Here is a 10,000-nt window from a genome sequence, read left to right on the forward strand (position 1 = left end):
TTATCAACCAACATAAAAACTACTTTTTGGACCGGGTCTTCCTTTTCTTGGAAGCCTTAGGTTTTTTAGTTGAAGTGGTTACAGGTGAAGCTTTAACAATTGGTGGTGGTGATGAAGGTTTAACAGGGGTAACAACAATCTCTTCTTGGTTAACCTCTTCCTTCTCAGCCTCTGTGCCTTCTTGAGCAGCCTCTCCTTTTTTTGACACCTTCTTCTCTTTTTCACCAAGCTCCTCTTCAACATCCTCTTCAACAATCACTTCCTCAACTACCATGCCCTTCATACCTTTCATGAAAGTATCTAACATAAAGGTAAGTTTGGAAGAAAAGGAGAGTTAGTGTGGATAAGCTTTGTTTTATCATTTGAAAATGAAGGAGTATGTAAAGGGTTAAGGGATTTTTAGAGTGACAAATAGAGGGTTAGATCAATAAATCGTTGAATTGCCCTTAATTTTTTTAATGATAATGCGTTGTAATAATGACATTCTATAAAATCAATCAATTTCATTTAGACTGTCATAATGTCAGTAAACAACCATTGATATTCACGCTATCTTACATCTGTGCTACTTTTATTTTTAGCCGTTGAATTGTAGGTTTATTTGTTAAAGGTTAAATGAATTACTCTTTTCCCCTTAAATTTTGCAACAATTATGAAATAGATGAAATTTAGTGGAAAGAAAATTGCGTTTAAATTCATGAATAAGAGTTTAATACATGGTTTACGTCCAAAGCATATATTTCAAGCATATAATTTAGTTTAATAAATTAAATATCCTTTATTAATTAAAGGTATTTAATTATAAATCCCATTTTTATATATTTTATATATGTAACAAATATTTTTAAGAAATTAAAATTTAATTTTCAACCCTCAAAAACATATACAAACATACGTATATGCAACCATAATTAAATCATGTAAATAAAAGGAAATACGCCCCCTAAATACATACTTAGTATATAGTTATTATTGTACCCTTACTCCCCCTTAGTTCATGTAACATCATTTAACATGCCAAGTTCCATACAAATATATGCAAAACGATCAGGACTTAAAGGTTTTGTAAATATATAAGCCAATTGATTTTCTGTAGGAATAAAAGATAGAGTAATATGACCTTTTTCAACATGATCATGTATAAAATGGTGACGAACCTCAATGTGTTTTGTACGTGAATATTGTACTGGATTTTTAGTAATACAAATTGCACTTGTATTATCACACTTAATTTGAATACCTTTGAGATCAACTCCAAGATCTCGAAGCTGTTGAGCAATCCATAAGATTTGAGAACAACATGCACCAGCTGCTATATATTCAGCTTCAGCCGTATTATAGCAACTAAAGTTTGCTTTTTAGAATACCATGAAATCAATGATGATCCCAAGAATTGAAACGATCCTGAAGTGCTCTTTCTATCCACGTTATAACCAGCATAATCCGCATCTGAAAAACCAATCAAACCAAAATCTCCACAACTAGGGTACCAGAGACCGAAGTCTTTAGTACCATGCAAATATCTAAAGATTCTCTTAACTGCTGTTAAGTGAAATTCTTTTGGGTTAGCTTGAAAATGAGCACATAAACAAACACTAAAAATTATATCAAGACGACTAGCTGTTAAATACAATAAAGAACCAAACATACCTCTATAAGTCTTTTGATCAACACTTTTACCATTTATGTCTTAATCTTGACTTAGTGTTTCACTCATAGGCGTATTAGCACTTTTGCATTGATCCATATTGTACTTCTTTAATAAATCTCTAACATATTTATTTTGACCAATAAATATGCCATCTTTCTTTTGCTTTATTTGTAGTCCAAGAAAAAATGTTAAGTCTCCCATCATGTTCATTTCAAATTCGTTGCACATGATCTCAAAAAATTCCTTGCATAAAGAATCATTGGTGGCTCCAAACAATATATCATCAACATATACTTGAACAACAAGAATATCTTTTTCCTTTAGTCTTAATTAAAAGCGTTTTATCAATTTTACCACGTTGAAAGTTATTTTCAAGTAAATGTGAGCTAAATCTGTCATACCAAGCCCTTGGAGCTTGTTTCAAGCCATATAATGCTTTGTTTAGTTTAAATACATGATTAAGCAAATCCAGATTTTCAAAGCAGGTGGTTGTTTAACATATACTTCCTCTTGTAAGTAGCCATTTTAGAAAGAATATTTAACATCCATTTGATATAGTTTTATATTCATATATGAAGCAAACGCAAGCATAATTCGAATAGATTCTAACCTTGCTACTGGAGCAAAAGTCTCGTCATAATCAATACCTTCTTCCTAATTATAGCCTTGAGCTACTAGCCTTGCTTTGTTCCTTATAATCTCTCCATCCTCATTGAGCTTGTTACGAAAGACCCATCTAGTTCCAATAATAGTACGATCTGGTGGTCTTTCATCTAGATCCCAAAGTTTGTTTCTTTCGAATTCATTTAATTAATTTTGCATAGCAATGATCCACTCTGGTTCTTGTATTGCTTCTTTGACGTCCTTTGGTTCTACAAGAGAAACAAAAGCAGAAAATGCACATAAATGTTTAAGAGAGGATCGAGTTTGAGTAACTTTGTTTGGATCACTTATGATGTTTTCCAGAGGATGTTGAGATGACCATCTAAACCTTCTTCGTAGTATGGATGCTGTGCAATCATTTAAAGAACTTGTTCCTACTTCCTTTGAGGAATCTCTAATTGGAGTATCTAAATCAGTACGTTCAAGAGCTGTTTCCAAGTCTTGAGATTGGGTCTCAAGATCAGGCTGTGAGTCTTTAATGCGTTCAACCTGTCTTTCTTCAACCTTATCAAGGATGTTGCATGTTTTTCTTTTTATCTTCATTAAGATCATTGGCATCTAATTCATCATCACTTACATCATCAAAATGTTTGTTAAGGTTTAACTCTTTAAATCCTTAACTTAATATTCCATTGTCAAATTCTTCAAATACCACATGTATACTTTCCTCAATCATACTTGTTCGCTTATTTAGAACTCTATAAGCCTTACTATTTAATGAGTATCAAAGAAATATACCTTCATCACTTCTAGCATCAAATTTACCTAGATTATCCTTATCATTATTATCGATAAAACATTTGCAACCAAATGGTCTAAGGTAGGCTATGTTTGGTTTTCTTCCTTTAAATAAGTCGTAGGGGGTTTTCTTAAGTATAGGTCTAATCAGACACCTACTTAAGACATAATTTGCTGTGTTCACTGCCTCGACCCAATAATGTTTGGCTAATCCATTCTTTATAAGCATAGTCCTAGCCATTTCGTCTAAAGTGTGATTTTTCCTTTCAGCCACACCGTTTTGTTGGGATGTTCTAGGAGCTGAAAAGTTATGGGTTATACCGTATTTTTCACAAAAGGAATCAAAGCCTAATTGATCAAACTCTCTCCCATGATCACTTCTAACCGAAACTATTGGAAGATTCAACTGAGTTTGCATTTCTTTACTACGTCTTGAGAACGATTTCAAGGCTTCACCTTTATCCTTCAAAAAATCAACCCATGTAAATCTAGAATAATTATCAACTGTAACTAGAATGTAAGATTTACCTCGTATGCTCCGTACACGCATTGGACCACATAGATCAATGTGTAGAAGTTCACATGGTCTTGAAGTACTTACCATTTTCTTCGGTTTAAATGAACTTCTTACTTGTTTACCTCTAATGCATGCATCACATGTAGGACTGTGTTTGTAGTCAAGGGCTAGAAGTCCCTTAACTAGATCTTTACTTACTAGTTCATGGATAGTGTGCGTATTTATGTGACCAAGTAGTCTATGCCATAGCTTTGGATCATTTGTTATAGCCTTTAAACACTTGAAATTTTGAGCTGCAATTTCGTTACTATTCAAAGCATAAACATTATCATGTCTAAGGGTGGTAATAAATGTATCTTCGGTGTTAGGGTTTTTGAAAAATCATTTTTTTTATCAAAGATTACTTGATTACCTTTATCACATGATTGAGACACATTTAGAAGGATCCTTATAACCTTTGCCAACACCTAAAATTTTGCATTTACCTTTGTCGCCTAGGGTAATCGAGCCATTGCACCTTTCTTTGATTTCAGAAAATAAAGAAACTTTACCACTCATATGTTTTGAGCATCCACTATCTAAGATCCACTTTTGCTTTTCCTACAAAACAAAAATAATCTTTCTCAACTTCACTTAGCCAACCATGTGACAAATTTGAGACCATATTCGGGATAGACCATGTTAAGTGCTCTCGTCCCTTTTAGAACCCATATTTGCTTTATTTGTTCACGTAATTCAAAACGAAAGGAATTCTTGATAATATAATGGTCCTTACGTCTTTAGGGACATGTAAACTTAAGATGTCCTTCTTTGCAACAAAAGGAGCAAGTAGGTAAGCGCCTATGTTTGTATGCACTCCTAACAAATGTGGTTTTACTCTTATAGTTATGTGTAGCGTTATTATAACCGATACCACGTTTATCATTAGATCCTTTTTGTCGTGAAAGCATTTTTGTAAATTTAGATTTGAAGTCATTTAGCTTTGTTAAGGCTTGTAAACTATTCTCAGACTCATGTCTCAAAGTCTTGAACTCAGATTCAAGATCATCATTTTTATTCTGAAGATCAATGAGCTTTTTCATTTGACTGATATTCTGTTCTTTCAAGACTTTGACAGTCTCTTCAAATTTTAATCTTTCAGCCTTAAGCGATTCATTTATCTTTATAAGGTCTTCTCAACCTTCGGCATAGTGACGAATGCTATCTTCTAATATGTTTTTCTCATCCTTTAAGATTTATTCAATTTGAAACATATCAAAGAGAGCTTTAACTAATTCGTCTTTAGAGCAAGAGTTAAGAAAGTCAAGTACGTCCTTATGATTTTGTTCTAGATCATCATCTTTGTCATCATTAGCCATTAGACATAAGTGGGCTTGACCATCTTCACTTTCGGATTCGGTTGATCCTTCGGAGTCACTCCACTTAGCAACCATTGGTTGTTTCTTTTTGTTTTTCTTGTAATATTCCTTTTTCTTCTTAAGGCATTTTTTTACAAGATGATTTGTAGGTCCACACTCAAAACAAGCAAGTTTGTTAGTTTTGGAATTGAAATTAGAATTCGAAGATTTAGCTTTGTTTCTAAATTTAAATTTTTTAAATCTTTTGTGCATCTTCATGATTCCTTCTAGACCTCTTGTAATTAAGGCAAATAGATCTTCCTCATCATCACTTTCCTCATCTTTGCTTGAGGATTCATGATGTTTCTTTGCCTTTAGAGTTAGATTCTTCATGGATGGTGTTACATCACTTTCTCCATCATCACATAGGGTAGTTCTTGCTCTTCTTAAACCCACGAAAAACCCACGAAATTTGGGCTTAGTTCTTGCTCTTCTTCAAGGTATAATTTTTTAAAGCTTAGTTCTCAAACCCATTGTTGTTCAAGCTTCATAAATTGTGTTTTAGGACTTAGTTTTTTATACTAATTTTTCTGTTTTTTTTTTCATTGTATAGGTTATATACAACCCAAAAACCACGAAAATTCAAGGTATAATTTTCATTTTGATTTTGTAAATTAGGTTTAAATTTATCATAATTTATGAATGTGTATGTAGTTATTGTTTTTAAGTTTTATATTTATCATACATTTCATGTTTTGTTATATTTTTAAGTAATTTCTTCATTTTATTTATGAATGTGTATGTAGTTGTGGTTTTTAAGTTTTAAATTTATCATAATTTTTTTATAGTTTATAAATTAAGTTTAATTAGGCTTGTTTATGGTTAAATTTATTATTATTAGAGTTAAAACAATCTTCTTATTAGAATATACATATTTTTTGAACAATTTTATAGATTATGATGGTTTATTATTAATATTGTAAATTAGGGTTAAATGAATGATTATTACTTAATTTTGTGGTTAACTAGAGTTCGTTAAGTATGTATGTTAAAAGTTCTTATTAACTTTATTTTGGATTAATTAATTACACTAATTCAGATGACAAAAGATCGTTCTTGGATATGGAAGCATTGAATCGTCAAGAATTTATTGATGGCGTATTAGAATTTTGTAGTATTGCGGTTGAACATCAAGTTAGGACGGGGGGAGTTGGTTTTTATTGCCCATGTGTCACTTGTGGCAATGTATCAAAGGTAGATAGTGTTAATATCCTTAGGGAGCAAATACTTCGACGTGGGTTTAGGCTTCAATATCATGTTTGGGTTTGGCATGGTGAGGAGGGAGTTTACAAAGAGAAAAGTGTTGTTGAGGACGTCAATAATGTGGCTGATGTTAATGAGGATGTAGTAGATCATGTCGATGGGTATGAGACATAAGAAGAGAATGTCGATAAGGATGTGGATCGTGCTGACGCTAGTTTCACAATGTTATTAATAGTGTTAGGTGAGATGCTTCCTAAGCGAAATGAACTTCCAAAGTCAACATATTATGCCAAAAAGCTCATGTGTCTTTTCGGCTTAGAGTACCAAAAGATTCATGCGTGTCCGAATGATTGTGCATTGTATCGGAATAAAAACGAGAACTTAGAAGAGTGTCCTAGGTGTGGCTTATCGCGCTACAACCGTAAAGGGGCTCGGGATGCTAAAGGGCCCCCGGTTAAGGTATTCTGGTATCTTCCAATAATGCCTAGTTTTAAGCGCTTGTTTTCTGTAAAGAAAGATGCGTTAAATTTGAGGTGGCATGCAGATAGGGTGAAGAAAGCTCACTTGCTCACACATTCATCTGATTCTCCGAAGTGGAAGAGTATTGATAGGTTGCATAAGACTTTTGGGGATGAGGTTCGTAATTTAAGGCTTAGACTGTGTACGGATGGAATGAACCTATTCGGTAATCTTAGTTCTCAACATAGTACTTGACCGGCACTGTTAGTGATCTATAATTTGCCACCTTGGTTGTGTATGAAGCGTAAGTACATTATGCTTTCGCTTCTTATCTGGGCCCTAAACAACCTGGAAATGACATAGATGTATATCTTGCAACACTCGTTGAGGATTTGAGAAAGATGTGGGATGAAGACGTTTCCGTTCATATGCTAATGAGGAGTTCACCTTGCGTGCAATGCTTTTATGCACCATTAATGATTTTCCGGCATATGGCAACTTATCGAGGTATAAGAACAAAGGAAGAAAGCATGCCCTATATGTATCAATGACATGGAATCCACGTGGATTCCTAAGTGCAAACACGTATTCACGCACCATCGAAAGTTCCTCCCACGAGATCACCAATATGTAAGAAGAAGAAGATATTCAACAGGGAGGTTGAGGACCGTGTAGCCCGTCGACCGTTAATCGGTTATGAGGTTTATGAACAGGTTAAGGGAGTTGAGACTGTATTTGGTAAAACAGGGCATGTGCAAAGGGGTGAAGACCGATTATGAAAAAAAGAATCAATCTTTTGGAAGCTTCCATATTGGAGAGATCTACAGGTTAAGCATTGTCTTGACGTTATGCATATAGAAAAAAATGTATGCGATGCCATACTCGAGACTCTCATGAACATTCCGGGTAAGACAAAGGATTTTAAGGCCGTGTGAGATTGGTTCGAATGTAAGGGTATTCGTCTGGAGTTGTGGGCACATGTTAAGGTGAGTAAGAAAAGAAATAGAGCTGATGAAGTTGGTGGCAGTAACAAGGGAAAGGGCGGTAAGAAGAAGATGAGTAATGACAAAGTTTATTTGTCTCTAGCTTGCTACACATTGTCCAAAGCAGAGAAGCGGGCATTTTGGGAGTCTTTGTATGGCATTAAGGTTCTGTCTGGGTACTCATCCAACATGAAGAGATTTGTGACCCTAAATGGTGAGTTGAAGTTGGGAAGCATGAAATCTCACGATTGCCATGTAATGATGCAAGTATTCTTACCAATTGCAATTCGTGGAATATTGCCAAAACATGTGAGATATGCTATTACCGAGCTATGTTCGTTCTTCAACACAATTTGTAGTAAAGTTCTTGATCCCTTTAAACTTGATGCTCTTCAAGTCGACGTGATTGTAACTTTATGCAAGTTTGAGATGTATTTTCCACCTTCTTTCTTTGACATAATAGTTCATCTTATTGTCCATCTCGTTCGTGAGATCAAGCTTTTGGGTCCAGTTTTTTTAAGGTGGTGTTATCCTTTTGAAAGACACATGGGTGTTTTACAAAACAAGGTGAGGAATTCGGCACAACTCGAGGGGAGTATGATTCAAGGCACTGTTAGCTATGAGATTAGTAACTTTATAGCCGAGATTTGGCCATGCAAAGCCTATTGGACTTCTCACCTCTCGACATGAAAGAAAGCTTAAGGGAAAAGGAATAATTGGCTCCAAATCGATCACACCTCCTCCAGACAGTCTTCTACAAGCACATTTGTATGTATTGCATCATATTCCTGAAGTCCATCCTTTATTGAATGAGCATTTAGATATATTGCGCGCAAAATATCTTGTAAAGGGGATAGGGGATTGATGCAGTTGCATAACAAGACGTTTATTGATTGGTTTCATAAACGAGTAATATGTGAAGAACTCAAGGGTGTATCTGAAATTTTTAAGTGGTTAGCTTTTGGTCCTCGTGATGATGTCAATAAATATGAGGGTTACGATGTCAATGGCTTCACATTTTGGACTGAGGGTTAAGATAAGAAGTCATCTAATCTACATAATAGTGGGGTTTCTATTTTGGCGTCATCTACATTTTATGCGAGTGCCAAGGATCAATAGCCGGTTGATGCTAAATTGGTATACTACGGGCGACATGAAATATGGGAGCTTGACTACTCTATTTTCACTATTGGTCTTTTCAAATGTAAGTGGGTAGATAATAATCGACGATGTATAAAAAATGACGACCCTTGTGGATTCACTTTTGTAGACTTAGCTCGTTTTCGTGATAGTAAGGAGCCATTCATACTAGTCATACAAGTCAAGCAAGTATTCTATATTGTAGACCCGTCTGATAAAAAATGGTCTATTGTTGTATCGGCAAAAAGAAGTATCCTTGGTATAAGTGATGTTGAGGATAAGGAAAAATATGATGCTTTTGAAGACTCCCCGCCCTTTATCAATCCAAAATCAGTGGATCAAGATGATGTAGATGTTGGTTATATGCGTGTAGATCACACGGAAGGAATAAATTTGAATTAAGTGGTTCACAAGGTATGAATTTATTAAAATTTTTTTGGCACTTTCGCGCATAAAGTAGCTCAAACTTGGTTTTTTTTGCATGAACTTGGCACACAACACTATTTGGTATATTTATTGTGTTGAAGTGGTTAGAATTGTAAATCATAGTCATATTCTTAAAATTACTTGGTAAGTTGCGATATTAAGGTTTTTTAAGCTTTTTTGGCACTTTCGCGCATAAAGTTTCTCAAACTTGGTTCGTTTTGCACGAAACTTTGCACACAACCCTATTTGGTATATATTATTGTGTTGAAGTGGTTAGAATTGAAAATCATAGTCATATGCTTGAAATTACGTGCTAAGTTGCGATTTTAAGGGTTTTAAAGCTTTTTTGGCACTTTCACGCATAAAGTATCTCAAACTTGGTTTGTTTTGCACGAAACTTGGCACAAAACACTATTTGGTATATATTATTGTGTTGAAGTGGTTAGAATTAAAATTCATAGTCATATGCTAGAAATTACGTGCTTATTTGCAATTTTAAGGTTTTTTAAGCTTTTTTGGCACTTTTGCGCATAAAGTAGCTCAAACTTGGTTTGTTTCGCATGAAACTTTGCACACAACATTATTTGGTATATATATTATTGTGTTGAAGTGGTTAGAATTTAAAATCATAGTCATATGCTAGAAATTACGTGCTAAGTTGCGATTTGAAGGGTTTTAAGCTTTTTTGGTACTTTTGCGCATAAAGTATCTCTCACGAAACTTTGCACACAACATCATTTGGTATATATTATTGTATTGAAGTGGTTAGAATTGAAAATCATAGTCATATGCTAGAAATTACGTGCTAAGTTGCGATTTAAAG

The 10,000-nt window shown here is 34.3% G+C and overlaps 1 pseudogene; it reads right to left on the reverse strand.

Annotated features, from left to right (window-relative positions):
• Window positions 1-4,804: 4,804 nt before the first annotated feature.
• The window catches only part of LOC130824900 (uncharacterized), a 9,163-nt pseudogene continuing 3,967 nt past the window's right edge, over window positions 4,805-10,000 (reverse strand).

The sequence above is a fragment of the Amaranthus tricolor genome, chromosome 10 (genome assembly GCF_026212465.1).
Source record: "Amaranthus tricolor cultivar Red isolate AtriRed21 chromosome 10, ASM2621246v1, whole genome shotgun sequence".
NCBI classification, from domain to species: domain Eukaryota; kingdom Viridiplantae; phylum Streptophyta; class Magnoliopsida; order Caryophyllales; family Amaranthaceae; genus Amaranthus; species Amaranthus tricolor.